Genomic DNA, 26,135 nt, shown 5'->3' with positions numbered 1-26,135 from the left:
CTTAACTTTTATTGTCTGAATTCTGGCCAGGCTTTCCTTCCTGACTTGCTCCCTCTTCCCTCACTAATCTTACACTATCATTGTGCTGCTTTCAGGATTCCAGATATCTGGTAGTTTTCAGATAAAAGCTAATGAATGCATATAATATCATGAGTATAATGAATATAATGTCAGAGACTGTTGTTGTTACATGGGAGGAAAATATTTCAAAGAATGAAGGAAGGCATGTTATATATCATCCATGCATAGGCTAGGTTTATTGTTACTATGTTATGTCACAATATTGCCATTTCTGTAATACCGTTTTGGAGAATTATATTAACACTTGTGTTTTATGGAAATTACAGGATGTCCTACAATTATTAAATTCACTAGGTCTAATTTATTTAAAGGATCTTTTCACTCTCTTTGAAATCTTCTTTTTCATTTTGTCAATGCACTCAAACTAGAGAAATGAACTGAAGCAGTGATTTAATAATGCTATGAAGAAAGTTAAAGTTCTAACCAAAGCCATGGAGAATTATAGCGGGTATAGTTTTCCACTTGAATTTCCCCTCCATTTTCCTCAGATCATGGAAAAAGGCTATACAACAACTAGATCTCACCCAAGAGGACAATTTGTCTTGTGATTCAATGGCAACAAAATTGCCTTCAACCTCAGTGTTAAATTAGTATATCAGGTCCTATCTTATTTAATTACTTTCTACTATAACTGTGTTTTACAACAAAACCACGTTCAAAAAAGAGCTAAATAGAAATCAGTCACCTCCAGGCAGAAAGGTTTTAAAATTGGTACAACTTTCATCTTCTGCTATCTGCTTGCCCTCCACACTGACTCTTCCTTTAGAAGCACTCTCAATAATTGAGGAAGGGGCCACATGATTCCCTGTGGTTCATATAATGGAGCAGAATAAGAGGACAGAATTACTTGAGCCACTAATAACCTTGCAGGGAAACTGTTTTTATAAACTCTGGATGGGCACCAGAAACATGGAATAAGGGATTCCAGATAAATTCTTTTTTAAAGTTTTACTCTGTCACTTAGGCTGGAGTGCAGTGGCACGATCATAGCTCAGTGTAGCCTCAACTCCCAGGCCCAAGTTATACTCCTGCCTTAGCCTTCTGAGTAGCTGGGACTACAGGTGTGTGCCACTACACTTGGCTAATTTTTACAATTTTTTTTTTTTTTTTTTGGAGAAATGCGGGTTTGGCTTTGTTGCCCAGGATGGCTCAAACTCCTGGCCTCATGTGCTCCTCCCACCTTGGCCTCCAAAAGCACTGGGATTATAGGTGTGAGCCACCACATCTGGCTCCAGATAACAATTTAATTTTTTTCAGAGAGACAGTAGCTACAGATCGTTGTGAGCTCACTGTGTGCCAGGCACAAAAGCTAAATATTTTACAAACCTTGTCTGTAAAGCAAGAATAAAGTAGGTATTAACATACATTTTACAAAAGAAGACAGGAACTTTGAGAGAAGTTAAGTAAATTTCCCACTATCAAATACCTTGAAAGTCAAGGTGAGATTTAAACTAACATTGTTGTCTTGACACCAGTGCTCTTCTAGTTGATGTTGATTTGCTCAGCATTGGGTCACTTTTTATAGTTGTGCGAGGACAAAAACTGTTGCAAGATTTTGCCACATCCTTTCCAAACTCACCCACTAACAAGAGTTTTACCTCTTTAGTTCCAACACCTTTGATCTGGAAAACATGGAGAATACAAAGAGGAACATGCTGCTTGGATATGGGAGAAATATTTCAAAGAGTTTTGAGAAAGAGAAATGGGAGAATCTGTGGCATGAGGGGAAACTGGATAGCTAGATAGAAAAAGAAGGCAAGAATCACCCTTGTGGTATTTGAAAAACTCAAGAAATCATCTTGAATTTCCTTGGGATTATTTTTGGTTGCCGGATTGTGTCTCCTGAGACACAGTGTCCCCACGGAGACTCTTGCATGTGGGTCACGGAGAATAAACATAATATCATAAAGTTTAGCTGTTTTTATCTAGTAGAATTCCTAGTGGAGCTGGAGAATTCAGATTGGGAAGCCAGAGCTGCTCCCCAAGAAAGAAATCTCTGGAATAAGAGATTGAAACGTTTATCCCACGGCATAGTGGAAGGGTCCCCAACAGAAGTGAAGAGCTCCCTCTCTGTGATCTCATAATTACTAGTAAAGCCAAAAAATTATAATATGCTTACTGAGATTGAATTTCTAGTGGAAAATGGCAAACAGATAAATTTTGTGTTCAGATCAAAAGTGCCTAGGCCTCATGGCAGCACAGGAGATAAGGTGCCCTGGGGAAGTAAGAGTAGGGATTTATTGATATCATTATCTATTTCTATCAAAATAGAAGTTGAAAAAGAAAAAAAAATGGATGTTGAATTAACACAAACTAAGACACTGGGGATTGGAGTCAAGTTTAAAAAAAACTCACCAAAGTCTAGGGAAGTTTCACATGATACCTGGGTTATCTTTTGGAATCATGACTGTGATATTTAAATGGAGGTGCATTTCCTTGCCACATCTCTGACAACAACATTCCATCACTCAGAATCGGAATCAAGCCAAGAGCATACCTTCACTGTGACAGCCGAGCTGTTGGACATGAGTGCCTCTGCATGGCCATGATGGTCCAGGTAATGTTGCCAAGCTTCCAAGTGTCAAAGTGCTCAGCTAAGACAGTGAACCAAACTGAAAGTAACAATCAAGCCTTTTAAAACTCACTGTAGCAATGCAAGCAAGCGATCCAAAAGAGAAGCACTGGCTCCTCAGTATTCCACTTTTCTTCAAGGAAGGACACGGCTGAGATCAGATGACATGCAGCTCAGACAGGAAAAGTCACCTCGCTGCTAAGGAGCCCAAAACTAAGGGCTCCTGCCTCTTTATGGACATGGAGGGTCAGGGATAGAGACAGGGAGAAAGGTTAGGAGTGAAAAAGTACTGAGTTAAAATGGAGAAAAGTGCCCTAACCAAGATCCCAAATGATTAGGCAGAGCAAACCCAGAGATAAAGATTTGGGTGTAACCATTGGATACACATGGCCAGAAAGATGGGATCAATAGACACTGTGGCCTACCAGGGCAGGAAAGTGAGGGAAGGGAGCAAGGGCTAAAACACTACTTATGGGGTACTATGCTCACTACTCGTATGACGGGTTTAGTCATACCCCAAACCTCAGCATCAGCATCATGCACTATAGCTTTGTAACAAACCTGCACATGTATACCCTAATAGTAAAATAGAAGTTGAAAAAACAAAAACAACAACAACTATATATATATATGTGTGTATATATATATATGTGTATATATATATGTGTGTATATATATATATATGTGTGTATATATATATATCTGGGCATAAATAGTTTATTTCTTACAGACAAAAAAAACCAGCACACTCTCTAACATATAGTATAGCCTAGTATGTCTAGTATGTTTGGTGTGGACACAGGAGCAAGTTCTTTGTTTGTTTGTTTGTTTTTAAAAGGACAAGTGAAAAAAGCACTCTATGAGTAAAAACACCCAATTGTTTTGGTTATAGGAAAGGACTAGCATCTTCTGGCAGGTCGTACATGTGTAGGAAACTATTTTGCTCCTCAGAAAAGATGACCATGAAATGCTTTGGCATGACAAGCTGTGGCGGTACTTGTAAGAGAGAAAGCTTGAAGAGAGAAGCTGAGGCGAGGAGGGCCACCACTAAATGATGCTTCTTTGCAGACAGGAGACAGTGACACAGAACAGGGCCTTGACTTTGAGCACATAGGAAATGGGGCAGAAGAAATTCGAATTTCCTTTAGGTCACTTTGGAATCTCTGCTGCAGTTGATGTTTTAACAACTTCCCATTCTGCAGCCTCTCAGGGCCCGCTGCGGACATGTACTAGTCCAGTTAGCTCCTTGAATACCTGGATTTGAATGCTGGCAGTCTAGTTTAGAAAGCCAAGGAGATGTTGTCCTCATGTCTAAGCAACCAGGTGGAGTAAGAAAGCAACCCCTGCAGAGGCTCTGCTGGTACAGAAGCTCCAAAGGTTCTGTGAGTTTTAAATTAATAATTGTTTTCAGAGATGGCTAGGCTGCGAACTATGTGTCCTTAGGACCCCTTCAAATTTATGTTTGACATCTCTCTCCTAAGCATGACTCATATTTGAAAGATCACCAAGCCTGCCTGAGCTGAAATATCTAAATTATGCAAGAGGATACTTGTAATGCTTTTCAAGCTAAATGGTAGTGTTCTGTCAACCTGGTTATTTCTCTTTGGATAATTCAGAAATTTTGCCTCCCATAGGTTTTGCGTAAAAAAGAAAACCAGAGCATGACAGCATTATCTTCTACGTGTTCTTTCTAGACAGGGAAAATTAAAGATTAGCCTACAGATTTGTGTGAATGACAAAAGGTATCTCTGGATATGCATAACTGCTATTATAAACAACCCAGATTCCTCCTTTGAAAAGTATACCGAAATGATTTGAATTTACTTAAAAAATTATTTGTTCCATTCTTGATAATTAACATGAAAGGTCACATACTCTTGATTAAACGAAAGTATTACAAAAGTGTTCTTAGAACAAAGGAAGTTAGTACTAAGAAAATGCGTTGTTCTGCTTTTTATAGCCTACTTTTCCTTGAACTGGAGAATGAGAGGTCCTGCAAACAGGGAACTAAATATCAAGCTAATTGTACTGATATGTAAACCCACATCTATGCGATTGAATAGGGGTAGGCTCTTAAAAACAACTATAGCTACTTGCTTTTGGTCTCTCTGTTTCATAACATTCCTAAGCTTTTCACTGGTTCATCTGTTATGCCAACATTTAAGCTCTACTAGTATTCTCCTTCCTAACAACACCGAAATGAGCAGCCAAAATACTTTGTGGCAGTTAGTGGGAATGTAAATTAGTACAGCCACCGTGGAAAATAGTATGGAGGTTCCTAAGGCAACTAAAAATAGAACTGCCATAAGACTGAGCAATCCCACTGCTGGATATATAGCCAAAAGAAGGAAAATCAGTATATCAAAGAGATAACTACTTCTCATGTTTATTGCGGCACTATTCACAACAGCCAACATATGGAAGCAACTTGTGTCCGTCAATGGATGAACTGATAAAGAAAATATTTTATATATATATATATAACATATACATACACAATGGAATAATATTCAGCCATAAAAAGGAATAAATTCTGTCATTTGCAGCAACATGAATGCGCTTGGAGGCCATTATGTTAAGTGACATAAGTCATACACAAAAATACAAATATCGCATGTTAAATTAACAAGCTATTTTTGCTCTGATGCCCATTTTCAGTTTATTCCAACTTTTTAATCTCCCGCCACATCTCCAGGCAAATACATAAGGTGGAAAGATGTGGGCAGTCATTCATTCCATAATCTTGTGCATGATGAGTGCTCTCTCATTTCTGTGGAAAGTGGGGATGAGGCAGAGAGAAATGGAAGGTGAAAAGGGATTGAGGATGAGTAGCACAGGAGGAGAAAATAGAGACAGGTAGAGTAGGAGGAAACTGGGAAATGTGTCACTGTGGCTTTTATAAGCCATAAGTAAGCCTTGCTGTACCTGAGCAAATACACACACACACACACACACACACACACACACACTACCCTCCACTCAACTTGGCTTTATACTTTTGTAAGACTAAAAGCAGAGTTAAAAAAGAGAGAGACAGGCCGGGCGTGGTGGCTCACGCCTGTAATCCCAGCACTTTGGGAGGCTGAGGCAGGTGGATCCCTCGAGGTCAGGAGTTCGAGACCAGCCTGGCCAACATAGTGAAACCCCATCTCTACTAAAAATACAAAAATTTAGCTGGGCGTGGTGGCGGGGGCCTGTAATCCCAGCTACTTGGGGGGCTGAGGCAGGAGAATCGCTTGACCCCGGGAGCCAGAGGTTGCAGTGAGCCAAGATGGCACCACTGCACTCCAGCCTGGGCGACAGAGAGAGACTCCATCTCAAAAAAAAGAAGAGAGAGAGAGAGAACATGGATGGAATTGGAGGGAGGCCGTTATCCTAAGTGAACTAATGCTGGAACAGAAAGCCAAATACCACATGTTCTCACTCATAAGTGAGAGCTAAATAATGAGAACACATGAACACAAAGAGGGGAGCAACAGACACTGGGGCCTACTTGAGGGTAGCGGGTGGGAGGAGGAGGGAAAGGATCACAAAAAATACCTATCAGGTACACGTTTATTAGCTGGTGACAAAATAATTTGTACACCAAATCCCTGTGACATGCAGTTTACCTATATAACAAACCTGCACATATACCCATGAACCTAAAAGTTAAAAAGAGAGAGCGAGAAAGAGACAAGTCTGATAGCAGACTATTTTGTCATATAGTTGGTAAGGTTTATCTTTTTACTGAAAAAAGTCCTCTTCTTGACTAATAAATTTTATGCTGCATCTTGAATGAGGTGTTGTTCCTAATTATGTAACAAACTGTAAGGAAGTAGTACTCTTAAAAACAATATATTTTAACAACATTGTATCTCCTAATGTCTTATACAAATATTTATTGAATGAATCAGTGAATGCAAGCTGAGTAGCATTAATATAAACACACGTGTACAGATGTAAGCATCTTTTAATGATGGTCCTTGGGTGGATAATAGCCACTAACAGCAGTTCCCAGACTTTGCTGCATGTTAGAGTTATCTGGAAAAATCCAGATGCTCAGGTCATGCCTTGTAATAATTGAGTTACAGATGTCTAAAAGTGGCAAAGAGAAACCTGTATTTCTTAAAGGTCCCCATGTGATTCCAGTGTGCAGCAAAATTTGAGAACTCCTGTCCTAATTGATTTCTAACTCGAAGGATAATTAACTATAATATGTAAATAACGTTGCATATATAATGCTCAGATTTCTAACAAGATCACATATTTTTAAAAAGCTAGTCTTATATTAACATGCATTTCTAGTGAGTTTTTGATGTTGTGAAGGTAATTTCAAAAGGATTAATAACTCAAAAACCCTTGAGTGTGCACTGCATGAGTTCAGCAGTGACATAGTATCTAGCATTGTTGTTGGCTAGTATTCCAGAGACTGGTATCCCAAAGAGCTTGTCTTCCTATGGTAAACACCATCTAAAGACAGAAGATGAATAATCATGCAAGGAGGTGGAGGTCAACTGGGAAATAAGTAACAGTTGAAAGAATGTAAAAATCAACTCACAGGAGAGAAATTGTGAGTATATTATAGTCTTAGGAATTTAATAGCAGAATATAAGGTGACATGTTATGTTCTCCCCAGGACATGCCACTTATAAAAAGTAATATGAGGAGAACATGTAGGCTCATTATCTGATCACCTACTATTTTTAATTTGTTTTATTTTTAATTGGCAAATAATATTTGTATAAATTTATGGAGTACAAGGTGATGTTTCAATACACGCATACATTGTGGAATGATCAAGTCAGTCAAATTGGCATATCCATCACCTCAAATATTTACCATTTCTTTTTGGTGAGAACATTTAAAACGCGGTGGCTCATGCCTGTAATCCCAGCACTTTGGGAGGCTTAGGTGGGTAGATCAGCAGGTCAAGAGTTCGAGACCAGCCTGACAAACATGGTGAAACCCTGTCTCTACTAAAAGTACAAAAACTAGCCGGATATGGTGGCATGTGCCTGTAATACCAGCTACAGGAAGCTGAGGCAAGAGAATTGCTTGAACCTGGGAGGTGGAGTTTGCAGTGAGCCGAGTGCACTCCAGCCTGGGCAACAGAGCGAGACTCCATCTAAAAAAAGAAATCCTCTCTTTTAGCTATTTTGAAATATACATTATTGTTAACTGCAGTCACTGTGTGGTGTAATAGAACATCAGAACTTACTCTTCCTACCATACACAGCATTTTACTCATATTATCATGATTAATCCTGTCATTAATTCTATAAAATATTATTGTTTCCATTTTCTAGATGAAGAAATTGAGGCTGAAAGAGGTTAATTTCCTAAGATAATAGAGCCAGGATTCACATTCAAATCTAGCAGGTTCTAGGATTCATATTTTTCATTGCACAGAAGCATAAAACATTGCCCTTCCCCTCTCCCCAATATTCCCTCCATATCTTCTTATATGGGTGGAAAATCTGTGTGCTCTGTGGGTGGCAACAGTTGGTGTCTTTAAGAGAGCAGGGTTACTAAATACTAACTTTAACCGGAACTGAGAACATCTGTTTCTGAGGGCTGCATAGTGTAGCTGGGTGGAGGCAGTCGTGTTGGTGAGGTTTGATCTCCTACGTTCAAGGAAATGGGAAAAGCTCAGCAAAAAGCATTTACTGATTTGAATGAGTTCCAGTGACTGGAGAAAATAAGCATCTCTGACATCAGCTTTTCCCAGACCCACAGCAGTTTAGTCTTCATACGTTCTTCCGGAGACCAGAGAAAATGTTTGTTCCCACATTTCCAAAAGCACTTAGGGAGGGACGATGCAGTCTGCCAGAAGCGGTTCTGCCTTTGGGACTGAGTCCCCTTCTGGGACATTTTTAGAACTTCCGCCCGCCATGCGTGAGGGCGGGTGGTGAAGTTCTGGTGGTCGGTTCTGAGGAGCTCACAGGACTCACTGCTGTGCCTTCTGTGGGTCTCCAGCTGCGCCCTTGACTTGCATCATTAGCTGTCCTCATCCAAGAGGTCTGAAGATTCGTCAGCCTGTAAGCTCGCACTCCATTTCCTTTTGATTGCATCATATCATTAGCTTACTGAGTAGACAATTATTTCCATGAGAAAGGTCCATTCTGCCACCACAGCTGTTACCAGTAAGCAGCTGGCACCCTGCTGGTAGGCAGGGTAGAGTCCTCTGTTGTATATATAAGATGGTGGAGGAATTACTGAAGCAACTTCCTCACTTCAAGTTTCCTTGATTTTCATGATTACAATGGCCTTTACTTCCATTCTTCTCTATTTTTCTGTGGTCATACTTGTTCTTTACATCAACTGGAGATGTTCTACAGCAGAAACTAGTATGCTGTTTCTGATCATAGCCTCTTCTCCCTTTAACTCTGTTATTCATAAGATGTCACTTTAAGCAAATGAAGATTTCTAGTCCCTCTGCAACTGCCTTTTCTGCCCAAATGCCACCCGCTCCTACTTTACTTCTTTATGTATGCAAGTCTTATCCATGAGGTATTATTTAATCCACTTCATTCTCCTGCCAGAATCTCCAACATCCCAGCTCTCTTTTCTGCCCTAAACATCCAACCTCTAAGTACTAAACCTGGGCGCCATCCAACTGTCTGCCTTCTACAACCACTTATTGAAACACACACACACACACACACACACACACTACACACACACACACACACACTACATACACACACGCACACAGAGTTATGGGCATTGGTATTATGATAATTTCTTGTATCCAACTTGAGTGGATATTCACCACCACTGCCCAATTTTTTTGTGTGTGAATATGTGTGCCCCTAATAAGCTTCCTCTCTCAGTACTCATGGTGGACATTCCAGCAAGTTCTGGAATGGAGCACAAGGTGATGTTTCAATACATGTATATATTGTGGAATAATTAAATCAGTCAAATTGGCATATCCATCAACTCATATATTTATCTTTTCTTTTTGGTGAGAACATTTAAAATCCTCTCTTTTAGCTGCAAGTGTCTCTGCACACTTGTCCTAGAGAATAATAATGACTATAGAGTCATGGGACAAAACTTCCTATCTTAGAACCTCTCTCCTATGCTGCCTCTTCAAGTCTCTCCTCCTGCACTCACCACTCCTTTTCTCTATTCTGAGGACAAGTTCTGATCTTTTCCCTATCCAGAAAAAAAATCTCTTTATCTGTCCTCTAGACTCCATTCCTGCCTGTCTCTTCCAGGACCTTACTCCATTAATTACTTCATTTCTCTTCTAGAGTCAAACTTTTTCTCCAATATCATTCATTTTAAAATTTAAAAAACAAAACAAAACTTCCTTTACTCTGCATCTCCTCTAGCCATGCTTATCTAGCAAACACATAAGGCATTTATTTGTTCTGTGTCAGCTATTGTTCCAATTGTTTCACAACTCATTTAATATTCATAGTGACACTATTAAACATTCCCTTTCTCAGTTTCACATTTGAGACATCTGAGACACAGAGAAGTCAAGTAACCTTCCTGAAGTCACCTAGTTTATTAATTAATGTCAGAGCTAGGAATCGGATCCAGGAAGTCTACCGGGCTGTTCCATACTCCCCCTTCAACATTCTACCTCCTCCTTTTACTTCTCAACCAAGCTTTTCAAAACATGGACACTACTTACACTTTCTACATTGCAAATTGTCTTCTGTTTCTGCAGTCCTCTGAAATTGTTGCTTAGGGACACTGGTGACTAACTTCCAGCTTGCTCAATCCAAGAGACATGCTTTTTCCCTTTCCTCTCCACTCTCTCGCCCTTTCTTTTTTTCCTTCAATGCACAGAATTGGGTCAGTCATAATCCTGATTCATGCCATATTTATTATTGGTCATTCAATGCCCATTTACCTTTAGTTAATTTTGGTAAAGAATTTTTAAAATATGCCAATGAAATAAAAGTCAAGGCCTCAAAAATAACCTACCCCTAACTATGCTCAAACCCCCATTTCATTCCCCTTACTCCCTTCATCCAGGTAACTCATTATATTAAATGCTATGTTCATCACTCCTTTATTTTAGTTTTGAACATTTTTTTAAAAGAGTATCATACTATATACAATTCTCCTAGAAATTGTTCTCTTCAGTTAATGTTATATTGCTAAGATTCATCCATACTGTTGCATGTCAATTAATTTCATTAATTTTTACTGCTATATAACAACTAGTCAAATATATGCAAATATAACACACTTTATTCATACATTTTCCTACTGATGGACATTTGAATAAAAGACATCTCTAGACCTTATGTTATTACTCTGTTGTTTAGTGATATTTGTTGACATCTCCTTCCTTTTTGAAAATCACCGCTCCTTTTTCATTTTCTTCCGGTTCTTCTTTAAGGTGACTGTTTCTTTGTAGTCACCTTCATTGACTCATCTATCTACTCCTGCCACTTAAATATTGATGTTGCTCAAAGTTCTGTCTTTAGTTCTTTCCCTTTCTATTTCATATGTTATTCTGATGCAACCATGGAAAGTGAAAGTCCATAGTATCTGTGTGGGCTGTGAGCTGCGAGTTTCTAAATTTATTTTTTTATTTTTATTTTTTGTTTTCATTTTTGGTATTTTTTTTTTTTTAGATGGAGTCTCGCTCTGCCACCAGGTGCAGTGGCGTGATATTGGCTCACTGCAACCTCTGCCTCCCGAATTCAAGTGATCCTCCTGCTTCAGCCTCCCTAGTAGCTGGGACTATAGGCGTGTGCCACCTTGCCCAGCTAATTTTTTAAATTTTTAATAGAGATGGAGTTTCACCATGTTGGACAGGCAGACCTTGTGATCTGCCCGCCTTGGCCTCCCAAAGCACTGGGATTACAGGTGTGAGCCACCACACTGGGCCTCTAAGTTTATTTTTAATCCTACATACCTCTCCTGAGGAAGAGTCTTATATTAAACTACCCACCTGACTTGGCCTCAGTTTTCTCACTTGTAAAATGGAAGGGACAATAATATCCACCTCTTGGTGAGGACAGTACTGAAGGAGATGGCCTGTAAACTGTGGAGTACAGCTTCTAGAACAAAGAAGGGTTTCACAAATGAAAACTATTTTATTACTATTGTTCTGTAGTTTACCACATGTGTTCATGTCCCAGATTTTCCTCAACACAGACAACAGAAACATAAGGGCATCATGCAGGAGTGCAGTTGAAGTGGATGGTCAGAGGCTACTGCCTCAGAGACTAGTCTTGGTAATTGCATATAGGCTGCAATTCCAGTCCCAAATGGGAAAATGAAAAATGCACTGTCCTGTAGCCTAGCTATTCAAGCTTGCCTATCAGAACAGTGGGAGCCTCAAAAGGTGAAAGTAGTCTTTCCTTAATTTCCTTAAAGCTCAGCCCAAATTTTAACTATGGAAAGATAGAACATTAGGAGATGCCAGCAAATGTATCTAGATTAAAAGGAGAAACAAACTTGGATTCCAAATGCTTCAAATTATCTCAAAGTCATGACGTTTAACCATAATTTTCATAACCAGGCACAAGATGACTGAAAAAGTGGCCAGTGCTCCCATATCATTAGGTGCTAGTCAAGGAGGGTTATAAAGGATCTTTTCTCACTATTTCTTGCTATGAATTTGATGTTGTAAATGGATAGGCTACATCTATGACCGTGAGAAGACTTACACATGAATAAAATTTAAAGGAGCATCTGCTATGCATTTCTTCTCTTTTCCCAAACTGAAGCCTGATGGGGCCATAGACTCTGGCTGGGATGCAATATTGTAGAAGCCTAAGTTGATGGTCACTTGTCAAAGGGAATGATATAAAACATAGCAACCCGGTGAAATTAAAAAAAGAAAAAACACTTGGTTAACATTCACTTCTAAGACTTTGTCATAAGGAACCAATCAGAGATGGATGCAAGAATTTACAAGCAAGCATGTTCATATCAGCATTGTAATATCAATAAATTGGTAACAGCTCAAATGTCCAAGAATAGAACATAGATTAAATAATTTCTCTTCTTCTCTTTTCCCAAACTGAAGCCTGATGGGGCCATAGACTCTGGCTGGGATGCAATATTGTAGAAGCCTAAGTTGATGGTCACTTGTCAAAGGGAATGATATAAAACATAGCAACCCAGTGAAATTAAAAAAAGAAAAAACACTTGGTTAACATTCACTTCTAAGACTTTGTCATAAGGAACCAATCAGAGATGGATGCAAGAATTTACAAGCAAGCATGTTCATATCAGCATTGTAATATCAATAAATTGGTAACAGCCCAAATGTCCAAGAGTAGAACATAGATTAAATAACTTCTGGTATAGCTATATGACTGAAAAAGAATTGCAACCAAATGCTAACATAAAGACATGTCCTTAACTGTAGTTATTGTCATGATAAAATACTTATGATATAATCTTAAGTAAGAAGAAAGCCATAAAGCATAATGTAGAAAGTAATGGCAGTTTGGTAATGAAAAAAAAGTATATATATATAAGAATCATTGGCTGGATTAGCAAAATATTAGTAATGGTGGTCTCTAAGAGATGTGATTGCTGGAGATATTAAATTTTTTCTGTATTTAAAATATCTTATTTACATTATTCATTATTAATATAATTTTATAATTAAAATTATCTTCAAAATTAAAACATGAAACATAAAGAAAAACATAGCTGGGCAGGAGGTGAGTTTATAGGCACAAAACAGAAAGGATGAAGAGAAGACAGACCTTTAAAAAGGGAGCACAGTTCAAAGAGGCAGAAGTTGGAGCAACTTTCAGCTGAAAACAGGGTATCAGCAGCCTCAACTCTGGTCAGAGAGGGGAACACCTGTTCATATTATTATGCCAGAATATATGGCGAATATCAGGTCATAGAATTTGACTGTCTAGAACTCCTGTCAAAAAGTCTAGCTGGTGAATTGGAACATGCGTATGTGAGAGTTAAACAATATTTGTTAATAGCATACAACAGTATTAAAAGCACTTTGTTTCTAGAAAAGGTAGGGGAGTAATGGGAACAAGGAAGCACAATGATAGCACAACATAAACCTGCCTAACATGATTCATCCCAAATGCTCTCTAAACTTTCCAGAGTTAAAATTCGGTTTTTCCAGTGGGGAGGAATATATCTGTCTATGAGTGTGGATGTGTGTGTGTGTGGATGTGGATGTGGATGTATTTGTGTGTGTGTGTGTGTGTGTGTGGATGTGTACATGCATTTGTTGGGGGATTATTTGCAAAACATTTTCTTCGTAGGGTAAGTGGTAGGGACAAGATCTTGAACTGGTGTAGCTGCCCAAGAAAGCGGTGTGGCTCTTCTTATATCAGATGAAATAGACTTTAAAACAAAAATATTATTAGTGATGAAGACCATCACTATATACAAATGAAAGTTTCAAATTACTAAGAATATAGAGCAATCTTAAGCATATATGCATATAATAAAAGTATTGCCATAGATAAAGCAAAATTGATATAATTGTAGGAATAAAATTATTAACTCATTATCATAGAAGGTGATTCAACATATCACTCTCCATTATTAAGTTAGACACATCAATCAGCAAAGATATAGAAGATCTAAATAACACACAAAAAATTTTTGATCTAATAGGCACATGTAGATTTCTACATTTGATAGAGAAAATACATTTTTTTAAGCACACATAGAAATTGATCATGCACTAAGCCATAATGAAAGCCTCTGCACATTTCAAAGAATCAGAATCACATAGAGCATGATTTCTGACCACAAGTGTAAGTTACAAATTCATTTTAAATATATTAATAGGTAAACCTCACATATTTAGAAAAAAAACAAATTTCTCTATATAATTCATGGTCTATAAAATAAATTATAATAAAGATTTTCAAAGACAGTACTGTATAATATTTTAAAAGACTAACAAAATTTGTAGATATAGAAAAAAATGGTGTTTTGAAGAAAAGATGTAACCATAAATAATTGTATTAGAAAACCAAAGGAAGAATTAAAAAAAAAGAGCTAAATGTGCACCTTAAGAGACAAGAAAAGAAAAAAATAGAATAAGCCCCCAAAAGTAGAAGGAAAGATATAATTAAAATAGTAGAAATCAATGAAATAGAAAATAAATATATAATAGAAAAAAACACAAAAGCAAAAGGGTAGTTTTTTTTTAAAAGAAACTAATAAAATAGACTAAACTCTGAGAAGATTAATCACAAAAAGTTAGAAAAAGCACACATTAATAATATGGAAAAAAAGAGAATATGCAACTACAGATATAGCACAGAGTTTAAAAAGGTAATGTTATTAATAATTATAAGTGAACAACTTTAAAAACTTAAACAAAATGAAGAAATTACTAGAAAAGTATGATAAATCAGAAATGACTCAACATGAAACACAAATGTTTATCTATTTCCAAATTGTTTATGTGTGACAGCACTTTCTTCCTACAATATCAACTCCAATCTAAGTTTCTGGAGGGTAAGAGATAGCTGTGAACAACTTTGGCCACAGAATAAAGAGCTATCAACAGGAAGTAGGTAGATTGGAGGTGGGAGGTGGGGTAGGTCCTAAGCAAAGTTTTGAAACATAGATGGGCATTCATACTGTAGGAAGGTCAACAGGTGAGATGCTGGCTACCACCCATGGATGCTTCTTGAAGGAGTACAATGCGAAGGAAAATCCATGCAGCTCCCCAGCTGCACACATGCGATGTCCTCAAATGGAGATCCTAAGGTTGATGGTTTCAAACTCAACCCCCACACAATTTCCTGGTGTTGGCAATTAGTGATGCTTAGTTGCATGAATGCATGAAGGTAGATTGCTTCTTCATGTTGACTTCACTCTTCTCGATTTATGCTTTTCCCTTTCTTGGAATCTCTCTTCTCTCCCCATTCCCCATTCTTGGTCTAGTAGATGTTAGGAGGAGGAAACAGTTCCTCTATTCTTCCAAATCTTTCAGTTTACAGCTTCCCCTCAGTTTTTAAATTCACAGCCCAGAGATGCTGCTTCTGTGGTTTTTCTCTGAGACTTTACCCTACCTAAGGCAACAGGTGACATATGATGTCCTAGGCAAGAACAGGACTGGGATAACCTCAGGATTTGGAAGGAGAGGAGGCAGGGGGAACAGGAGCACATCTATTAGTCCTTTGGAATAGCTTCCTGCCACATGTGTAAATAATAGCTAGAAGACAGTGTCATGTGCCATAATAGAAACATGTAAGAGATCATTTGGAACATTACTGAGAGAGCCAGGAAACATTAATCAATTTTAGTGTTTTAGGTTTCTTTAAATAACTTCATCACATGCTACATATTAGGTCAAGTTTTAAGATCAACAGGCCCCCTTAAGTTATAAGACTGGAGACCACTGGTTCACCTAACGCAACTTAATCTTCATTTTTTATTTATTGACTTATTTGTTTGTGTCTTTGTCAGAGAATTAAGAAGACTGGTCTATTTAAAACTTGTTCATCAAGCAACTTGCTCATCACAAGCTTCTCTAAATGGATGGTACATCAAAAGACATTTATTTGAACAAATTTATTTGGAGATAAATTCTCTTTGGGAATTTGGAAATAATTAGATTTAGGTGTTAGGTATCTTGGGAATCTTAATTTTGGGGATAAAATTTTCCATTTCTTGGAAAGAATTTGGCTAATAGGCACAAATTATTTGTGATTTCACCCATGGAGGAAAAATGCAAAATGCACTAAATTATCTCAGATGTTTTCTTGGCATGGAGACAAAAATCTAGATTTGTTTAAGCATCTGGATGATCAAGAGAACTATTCATCTCCGTTGCAATTATTCATATTATTCTGTCCTTTCACCACGATTTCTAATCACATCAAGAGCTCAAGGCAAAGGGACAAAATCTGGTTAAGAGACATTCTTTTTTTTTTTTTTTTTTCTTTTTTAATTATTATTATTATTATTATTATTATACTTTAGGTTTTATGGTACATGTGCACAATGTGCAGGTAAGTTACATATGTATACATGTGCCATGCTGGTGCGCTGCACCCACCAACTCGTCATCTAGCATTAGGTATATCTCCCAATGCTATCCCTCCCCCCTCCCCCCACCCCACAACAGTCCCCAGAGTGTGATGTTCCCCTTCCTGGGTCCATGTGTTCTCATTGTTCAATTCCCACCTATGAGTGAGAATATGCGGTGTTTGGTTTTTTGTTCTTGCGATAGTTTACTGAGAATGATGATTTCCAATTTCATCCATGTCCCTACAAAGGACATGAACTCATCATTTTTTATGGCTGCATAGTATTCCATGGTGTATATGTGCCACATTTTCTTAATCCAGTCTATCATTGTTGGACATTTGGGTTGGTTCCAAGTCTTTGCTATTGTGAATAATGCCGCAATAAACATACGTGTGCATGTGTCTTTATAGCAGCATGATTTATAGTCCTTTGGGTATATACCCAGTAATGGGATGGCTGGGTTGAATGGAATTTGTAGTTCTAGATCCCTGAGGAATCGCCACACTGACTTCCACAAGGGTTGAACTAGTTTACAGTCCCACCAACAGTGTAAAAGTGTTCCTATTTCTCCACATCCTCTCCAGCACCTGTTGTTTCCTGACTTTTTAATGATTGCCATTCTAACTGGTGTGAGATGGTATCTCATTGTGGTTTTGATTTGCATTTCTCTGATGGCCAGTGATGGTGAGCATTTTTTCATGTGTTTTTTGGCTGCATAAATGTCTTCTTTTGAGAAGTGTCTGTTCATGTCCTTCATCACACTTCGGGGACTGTTGGGGGGTGGGGGGAGGGGGGGAGGGATAGCATTGGGAGATATATCTAATGCTAGATGACGAGTTAGTGGGTGCAGCGCACCAGCATGGCACATGTATACATATGTAACTTACCTGCACATTGCGCACATGTACCATAAAACCTAAAGTATAATAATAATAATTTTAAAAAAAACTTTCCTTCAATGCTTTCAACCCTTGTGTTTGGGTATAATTTGCTCAGATTGTGAGAAGCAGAGGATGTTGTTATTAGGTTGCAGGCATTGTGTCTGATCTGAGCCTTCACTACTGACATACTAGAAAGTGTTACAATTTACCCAGTGTTCACAGCAACATGCTGAGCATCTTGGGCGGAATGGTGAATGCAAAGATGACATAGAGTGAAGTCTGACCTAAAGACCTAAAATAGTTTATATTTAGATGTTTTATACTGATTGAGGTGGTGAAGAGTGAACTAGTGGTATAATAGTAATCAAAGAAAATAATAGAATTCCACAATTTTCAACACATCTGAGATCTCACCCCTTTACTAGAACTTGGATATCAGATTCTCTTCAGGAATAAAGAGATTCCTTTAAACTGCTTTGGGGTGAAGAAAATCCAGTAAATACAAAGCAAAAACTTCAGAAAGACAATTTTTTGGTGCATCTTTCTTTCAAACTACAGCCATTAGTTAGGGAAAGAAACAAATTCCATGGATAGATCCAGCCTGCCTCTTGTCCCAGCCTTATTTCCGACCTGTCACAATCAAGTTAAGGAAAGTTTTATTTTGCTAGTAACAATGTGATCTCCTTCCCGGTCTCTATTCCCCAAACAATGATCCCTAAGATTCCCAGATCTATGCTGACCTCCAGTGTCTCCTTGAGCTTCAAAATTTTGCAAGGCCGTGATTTCAAGCATGCTTCCAAACAAAATTTTGATGGATGGGAACTCCGAAGTCTTAACAGAATCTTTTCCTAAATTAAACAATACTTATAAATGCAAAGTAGTCATCCTTAAAATAATTCATTCTCCAATTGAAAAAAAAAAAACTCACATTGCATTCTTAAAGTGAACCATACCTCAAGATGAGAAGAGCTTGTTACATGCTATTCACACTTCTCCACTCCGTATTCTGGTCCTGAGTTGTACAGTAGTGAAGAAGTGATTTTTTTTCTCTTTCCTCAGAAAACCCAGTAACATATGCCACTGTCTGTTATGATTTTGCTAGCACCATTGACTAACTACCTGATCACCAGCTGTGACTTCCATTAAGAATCTCTTTTTGGATGTAACTAGTGAGCAAGAGTCCAAATGAAATTACCTTTATTTGCTGTTTCCTGCCCTCTAACCAAATGTTCTGACCACATGTTTGGCTTAGAAAGGAGAGGTTGTTGTTTCACTCCCTAAAAGCCAGTTTTTGCTAGAATGATAAGTGCTCCCAAGGCCCTGGGTGGCGGAACTATTTGCCAGGTGTCACGTGCATGGCCATTATTTCCTTTCCAGGGATATAATGCAATCTTAGCCTTTGAATCATGAATCTTTTTTGAAACAACATTTTTAAATACAAGGAAACAGATGAAAGAGTACACGTTATTTCAGTAAATGCTCTATTTTTTTTCTTTTTCTCTCTTGCCAAAAACAACCTTATCTGGCAGTCCCAGACCAAAACTTTTACCTCAAAGGCCTCTGAATTAGAAAATAAAAATCACAATTTGGTTGCCGATGTTTAAGGCTCTAAAGCTCTTTCCCGAGTATCCATGTCTAGGATGCCGTCCTGTCTCTTGAGACTACAATGCTGTCTTTAGTGAGGCTCTTTTCTTTCTGAGTCAGACCCCTGCCTTTTAGCATTAAAGATGCTCTCCTGATAACCCTAGTTTCCAAGACTTAATGGTGGTTCTTGGACTTAACCCAAAGGAAATTGTCATATTTTCTCCTGGCTAGCGAATTTCATCTCCTTTCTCAGTTTCTTGAGTAGAGCTACCCAGGATAGCTGGTGAACCCATCTCCTGGATTTTCTTTCCCCACTGCTCCCTCCTTTAATATTCTTTGCCACATCAATTGCCCTTGCATTTAATGACAACAGCTACCATTTGTTGAGCTATTTAATCAGAGAAAATTTAGCATTGAGGTTAAACACATGGTATCTGGAGTCAGATTATCACATTTTGAAGCCTGAGGACGCTACACACAAACTGTGGGACTTTCATTATTTAACCTTTATTTGCGTCAGTTTCCTCATTCATTAAATGAGGCTAATAACTTTACCTCCCTCACAGGACTATGTGAGAATAATATGTACAGTGTGTTTTTCCTGGCAGGTGGTAAACCCACATTAAATGCTAGCTCTGTTATTGTTACCGTGTTTGGGTACAGTGGTAGGCAGCCTCTACAAAGGGCCCCTGATCCCTGCCTCCTAATATTCATGTCCTTGTGTAATCTCCCTTTCCTGAGTGTCAGCAGGACCTAGTAACTCACTTCCAATAAAGAGAATATGGCTAATGCAATGGGGTGCCTGACAAAAGACTAATATCCAGAATCTACAAGGAACTCAAGCAAATCCGCAAGAAAAAACAAATGATCTCATCAAAAAGTGGCCTAAGGACATAAATAGACAATTCTAAAAAGAAGATATACAAATGACCAACAAACATATGAAAAAATGTTCAACATCACTAATTATCAGGGAAATGCAAATCAAAATCACAATATGATATCAACTTACTCCTGCAAGAATGGCCATAATCAAAAAATCAAAAAATAATAGATGTTGGTGGGGATGTGGTGGAAAGGGAGCACTTTTACTCTGCTGGTGGGAATGTAAACTAGTACAGCCACTATGATAAACAGTGTGGAGATTCCTTAAAGAACTAAAAGTAGATCTACCATTTGATCCAGCAATCCCACTATTGGGTATCTACCCACAGAACAAGTAGTCATTATACATAAAAGACACCTGCACATGCATATTTATAGCAGCACAATTTGCAATTGCAAAAATATGGAACCAGCCCAAATGCCCATCAATCGACAAGCGGATAAAAAAAATGTGGTATATATACACCATGGAATACTACCCAGCCATAAAAAGGAATGAAATAATAGCACTTGCAACAACCTGGATGGAATTGGAGACCATTACTCCAAGTGAAGTAACTCAGGAATGGAAATCCAAACATCGTATGTTCTCACTCATAAGTGTGACAAAGCTATGAGGATGTAAAGGCATAAGAATAATACATTGGACTTTGGGGACTTGGGGAAAGGGTTGGAGGCAGGTGAGAGCTAAAAGACTATACACTGGGTACAGTGTACACTGCTTGTGTGATGGGTGCACCAAAATCTCAAAAATCACCACTAAAGAACTTACTCATGTAACCAAACACCATCTGTTCCCCCAAAACTTATTGAAATTAAAAATAGTAATAAAAACAAAAAATCTCCTCAGGTACATACAATGGCATATTATTTATAAAATTATCTTTAAAAGAAAGGGAATTCTGACACATCCTATGATATGGATGAACCTTTAGGACATTATGCTAAGTGAAATAGACCAGTAACAAAAAGTCAAATATTATATGATTCTGCGTATATGAGATACTTAGCATATTCAAATCCATAGAGACAGAAAGTAGAATGGTGGTTGCCAGGGGCTTGGAGGAGACAAGAGGATTTCTTGTTTAGTGAATACAAAGTTTCAGTTTTGCAAGACGAAAAGCATTCTGGAGATTGGTTGCACATAATGTGAATGTAATTAACACTACTGAACTGTACACTTAAAAATAGTTAGGAGGGTCAATTTTATTTTATGTGTATTTCTATCACAAATAAATATTTCAAAAAGAAAAAAACTATGCTGTACAGTGATTAAAATCCATAATAAAGTCGTGTCTGTATTACAGAGGAAAATTCAAATGTTCATTGAATAGTAATGAATAAGTTTTCACCTTCAGAGAACTTATATTTGGGCTAGAATCCTACCTCGGATTCTAACAAAGAAAAATAGTATATTAATGAAAATATATTTTAGCTAACTTCCATTTTCTGAATATGGACTTTCAGAATGAGAGATTAATAACTTAGTGTCTTGTTTGAAATGTGAATACCATTCATTTTAACTGATTTGAAAATGCTATTAAGTAGAACTCATCTCATATATTGAAGATGAGAAAGACTGTGAGAGGCTGATGGAGGAGATTGTGGTGTGGGTGAAGGTGGGAAAGAAGAGAGGGGACAGAGGTCCAAAAGGGTCTTCCCATGATTGACATACTTGAGTTACAGCTGCTGAGATAGAGGAGAGGGTGCTTAATACAAAACATAGATGCCTTCAAAACAAATATTATATTTTGACTCAATAAAGAAACATTGGCATTTTTCAGCTTTAATTTATTACTCTCATGGAAATTTTGCCCCAGAATGCAAGTTCAATTTCTGCACTCAACATGGTGGTTCCTTATTCAGTAATTAAAGACCTTTTAGCTTAAATTAAATCCATCCCTGCAATATGTTCTGTGGGCTATGGCATTAAATACAATGAATGTTATCTTTAATACAAATTAAGACCTTAAAATGTTTCATAAACTAGGCTAAAACATAAGCAATTCAATCTGAAAATAATCATTGTGGTATTGCAGCTGGTTCAAGCAGCTATATTAGAAGTGTCTACAGCTTGTCCTTTAAGCTACAATAAATGGGTTTGTTAAATATGTCATTTAAAAGTGCCTAATTTGACCTGTTTAATCACAGCCTAACACAGTCTCATATTGAAATGAAGGTACTGTCAGTCTCTTTTAACAAATTTGCCTTCAGTGAGTTTATAAGTTACAAGTAATATATTGAGTTTCCCCTGATAAAGTACCACTATTTGTGGGCCCTCAGAATTCAGACATGTTTTAAGGGATCTCCTTTATGTGAAGGCCTTGTTGGGATTGGTGACTGGATGTATGATATATATCATATATTAATATATATGGTAAGAAATAGAGAGAGAGGAGAGAGGGGGAGATTGAAAGAATTAGCTCACATCATTGTGGGGCTGGTAAGTTTGAACTGTCTTGTGTGGGCATCAGGCTTGAAACTCAGGCAAGAGTTGGAAGTCTCTGTCTTGAGTCTAAAATCTGTAGGTCTGACCAGCAAACTGGATACTCAGGCAGGATTTCTATGTTTCAGTCTTAAGGCAAAAATGCTTATTCTTCAGTAACCCTCAGTTTCTGCTCTTAAATCCTGATTGAATGAAGCTCACTCCATTATCAAGAATAATCTCCTTTCTGTAAAGTCAACTGATTGTAAAGATTAATCAGATCTACAAAATACCTCATTGCAACATCAGGCTAGTGTTCAACCAAATAACTGGGCACCGTTGCCTCACCAAGCTGACACATAAAATTAGCTATCACACCTGGTCACTAGGGCTAAAACCCTAAGTAACCAGGAAATAGCGGCTACCTCTTAACCCCTGAGACTGAACACCAGGTAGGCAAATGGTTTATTTCTCAGGGACTCAGGGACCCTGTTAACACAATATGGCCTCCCAGTGTCCTACTTGAAATCCAGAGTTGGTCTCTGGGATCTCTTGCCACAGGTGGATCCTGCATTCTAGCTGTCGTATCAACACTTGGAAACTGCCCTAATGCCTCTCTGCTTCTCAGAGGTTTTCTGTTCCACTTCTTAGCCTCCTTCCGTGTGCAACTTCAGAATTCAACAAGTGTCTTAAGGAGAAAGATAGCAGAACATTGGACTCAGTTCGCTACCCTTTCCTTTTCAGGAGACTTCTTGGCCCTCAAGGTCTCTAATTTTGGTTAGTCTAACCTGAAGAGTCAGCCAAAAGCTTTGCTGGCTTTTCTGCTTCCTGGTAGGTGGCCTGAGCCTTCCACCTGCATACTCAATTTCTTTCAGTAGCAAATGCCTTGAATGAAAAAATGGATTCAGAATAGCAGCTCATTTCTGTTGCAGTGATCCCTTCTCTGTATCTTAGGTTCCGGTTACTTTGAAAACTTTCTGGTGGCTTAAAGCAGATGTTTTCTGCTAGTTTTTCTCTGTTCTAATTGTTTTCAGTGGGAGTGTTTGTCAGCTGTATACTATTCCATCATACTCCTTTTTATCTCTCTTTTGTAGTCTCTCTCCAACTTCTTAATACATTTAATTCTTCAATCCATCTCAAACTTATTTTGTTTCAGATTAAGAGGTTAAAAAATTTTATCCCCAAGTATCTGAATTCCCCAACATCACTTTACCCCACTCTGAGCAGAATAGCTGTATCTCCATAGGTTCTCTTATAGACAAATTTAACTAATATTTTCTAGATATTTTGTAATTTAGGTGTTGACTTTTATTTTGTTCCTAGATTTGAAGAAAGAGGGCTTTTTAAGAAAATTAATTTCCAGGTGATAAGCTTTTCCCCCTAGTTTTGTTTTTATGTTTTAATTTTATTATATTATGGAAATATCATGTGTATGTTCTGTTTTTTGGAATTTATTCAGTGTTATTTGTATCTTAATATATGATCTCTTATTGTGTTTCATAATCACTAAAAAATGTACAAATTCTGTGAATGTTTATGTGTTTGTGAAAGTGTATGAACATATAATCTATTAAATTATTTTGTTCTCTGTTTCTCAGATTTTTGAATTTGTCCTGTTGTAGGTCAATATATACAAATTAACATCTTCAACTATGACTATATTTCTATTTCTTGTGTTTTCTACAATTTCACTTTATGAATATTGATGCTATTATTCATCTACATGGATTTGACATTTTATCATTACATAGGACACTTATTTGTCTCTTCTAGTGTCTTCTGCCCAGAAATCAACTTGTCCCTGCAGTAGGTAATGTTATCCTATTTATGTTTTTTTGATAATACAGATATATTATGTCTTAATTTTGTTGTGCTTTCTTTTTTCACTGCTTTAAAAAAATTTTTCTCTATCTGTGTTTGGCTTTATTTAGTGAAGATAACTAAAAACCAAACACAATCAACAAATTGTGTTTGTTAAATAAACATACACCTAATATATTTTTAATGGTCTTAATGGTTTTTAATGGTCTTAATGGTCTTTTAATGGTCTTTAATCTCCTATTGTGTTTCATAATCCTAATAAAAGAGCAGTAAAAGAGAATTCTTTTAGCGATTAATATTACTTCTCCCCAGAAAACAAGGACAGCAACGTCAGAGTTGCTCAGAATTTAGTCTCTCTCCTTTCCCTGTCTCACTGACAGACTACTTACTACAAAGATTGTGGGTTTGTGAGTTTCCCCCCTCAGTTATCTCTTCTCTGCTCTTCCATGGAGCCAAATAAGACCAAGGAAACTTCAGCTTCTGGCCTTCATGCCCCGTTCCAAACAAAGAATTGCTGACTTTGCCTCCTGGGTTGTATCACTTTCTTTGGAGCCCCTTCTCTGCCAGCTTTAGGTATTCTCCTTCAGTGGCATTTCAAAACTTAGTTTGATCTTCCCTATGCTTGACAGCCTTTCTTCTGTAATGGCCTGGGTTACAGATTCTGTGTTTCATTGTCCCTTTTTTGTGATTTTGTATTGAATCACAAAGAAGGAAATGATTAGAACTTTAATTTGGCATCTTAAAAGAGAAAAATAATAGCTAACACTTAAATAGTACTTTGTATGTGCCAGGTACTGTTCAAAGCATTTTTTCATGTAATAACAAATAATCTTCACTTTGTGAATGAGGAAACAGTGACACAGAGAAGTTAAGTGGCTTATCTTAGGTTAAAAAAAATGGGAGTAAATAGATGAGCCCAGATTTGGAGTTAGGCAGGTGGGCTCCAGAGTCCACGGTGCACTTTGCTATACTGCCTTTCAATCACATTTATTTAATAATTTACACTTTTCTTGCTGTCGTGTGATTTTCCTTTAATGTGTATGTGAGTACATATACTCAAATTATTTTAATTGCTATCCTGGTCTTCCTGTTCAGTCATGAATCAATGCCATTCTCTGTTTCTTTCTTTCTTTTGGTAGTTTCAAATGCATTTTATTACCTGTGAGGTCAATTCTCACTGTTTTAATTTTTCAATTTTTTTCCTAACTACTCCATTATCTTTATTCATACAGATGAACTTTGAAATCATTGTACCAGGTTTCTAAAAAATCATCTAGTGATATTTTCAATTGATTGTATTAAACTTGGAAATTATTTTGAGAAGAAGTGATACATTTATAGGACTCTGGTTCACTACATTTATCCTTTTATAAATAGCATTCTTATTTATTTGCAAGACTGATCAATAATAAAAAGGGAAGGTATAAGTGAAACAGAATGAAAAAGGATTTTGGACACAACACAAATTTAGATATATTAAATGAGTACTACAAATAATTCATAAGTATGGCTGCTTATAAGAAGCTTTTGGTATTTAAAACTTGTAAGGGATTAATATCTGGAAAATACAAGAAGCTCCTGCAAATCAACAAGAAAAACAATAATAGACTACTAGATGAGTAGTCTAATAGACCAATAGATGAGCAAGCTAATTACAAGAGAGGAAACACAAAAACAGATGAAGAACTAAATGCATTAATAATTGGAAAAATTCAAATTAAAAAAAAATCAACTGTCACCTTACTTGTTAGACTGGCCAAATTAGGAAGCTGGATAATATTACACGTGGGCAAATATATGGGTATAGAATCACAACTGCTTCTGTGTGGTTGATGTTCATGGAGACAGAGACAGACAGCCATTCTAGGGAGCAATCTGGCATCCACATTAAATCAAGTATATTCAGATCCTATAACTCAGTGTTCAATTCCTGAGATCATGTCCC

Source organism: Pongo abelii, chromosome 8, assembly GCF_028885655.2.
Source record: "Pongo abelii isolate AG06213 chromosome 8, NHGRI_mPonAbe1-v2.0_pri, whole genome shotgun sequence".
In the NCBI taxonomy this organism is placed as follows: Eukaryota; Metazoa; Chordata; class Mammalia; order Primates; family Hominidae; genus Pongo; species Pongo abelii.
The sequence above is the reverse complement of the archived record's forward strand: the minus strand, read 5'-3'. Positions refer to the sequence as shown.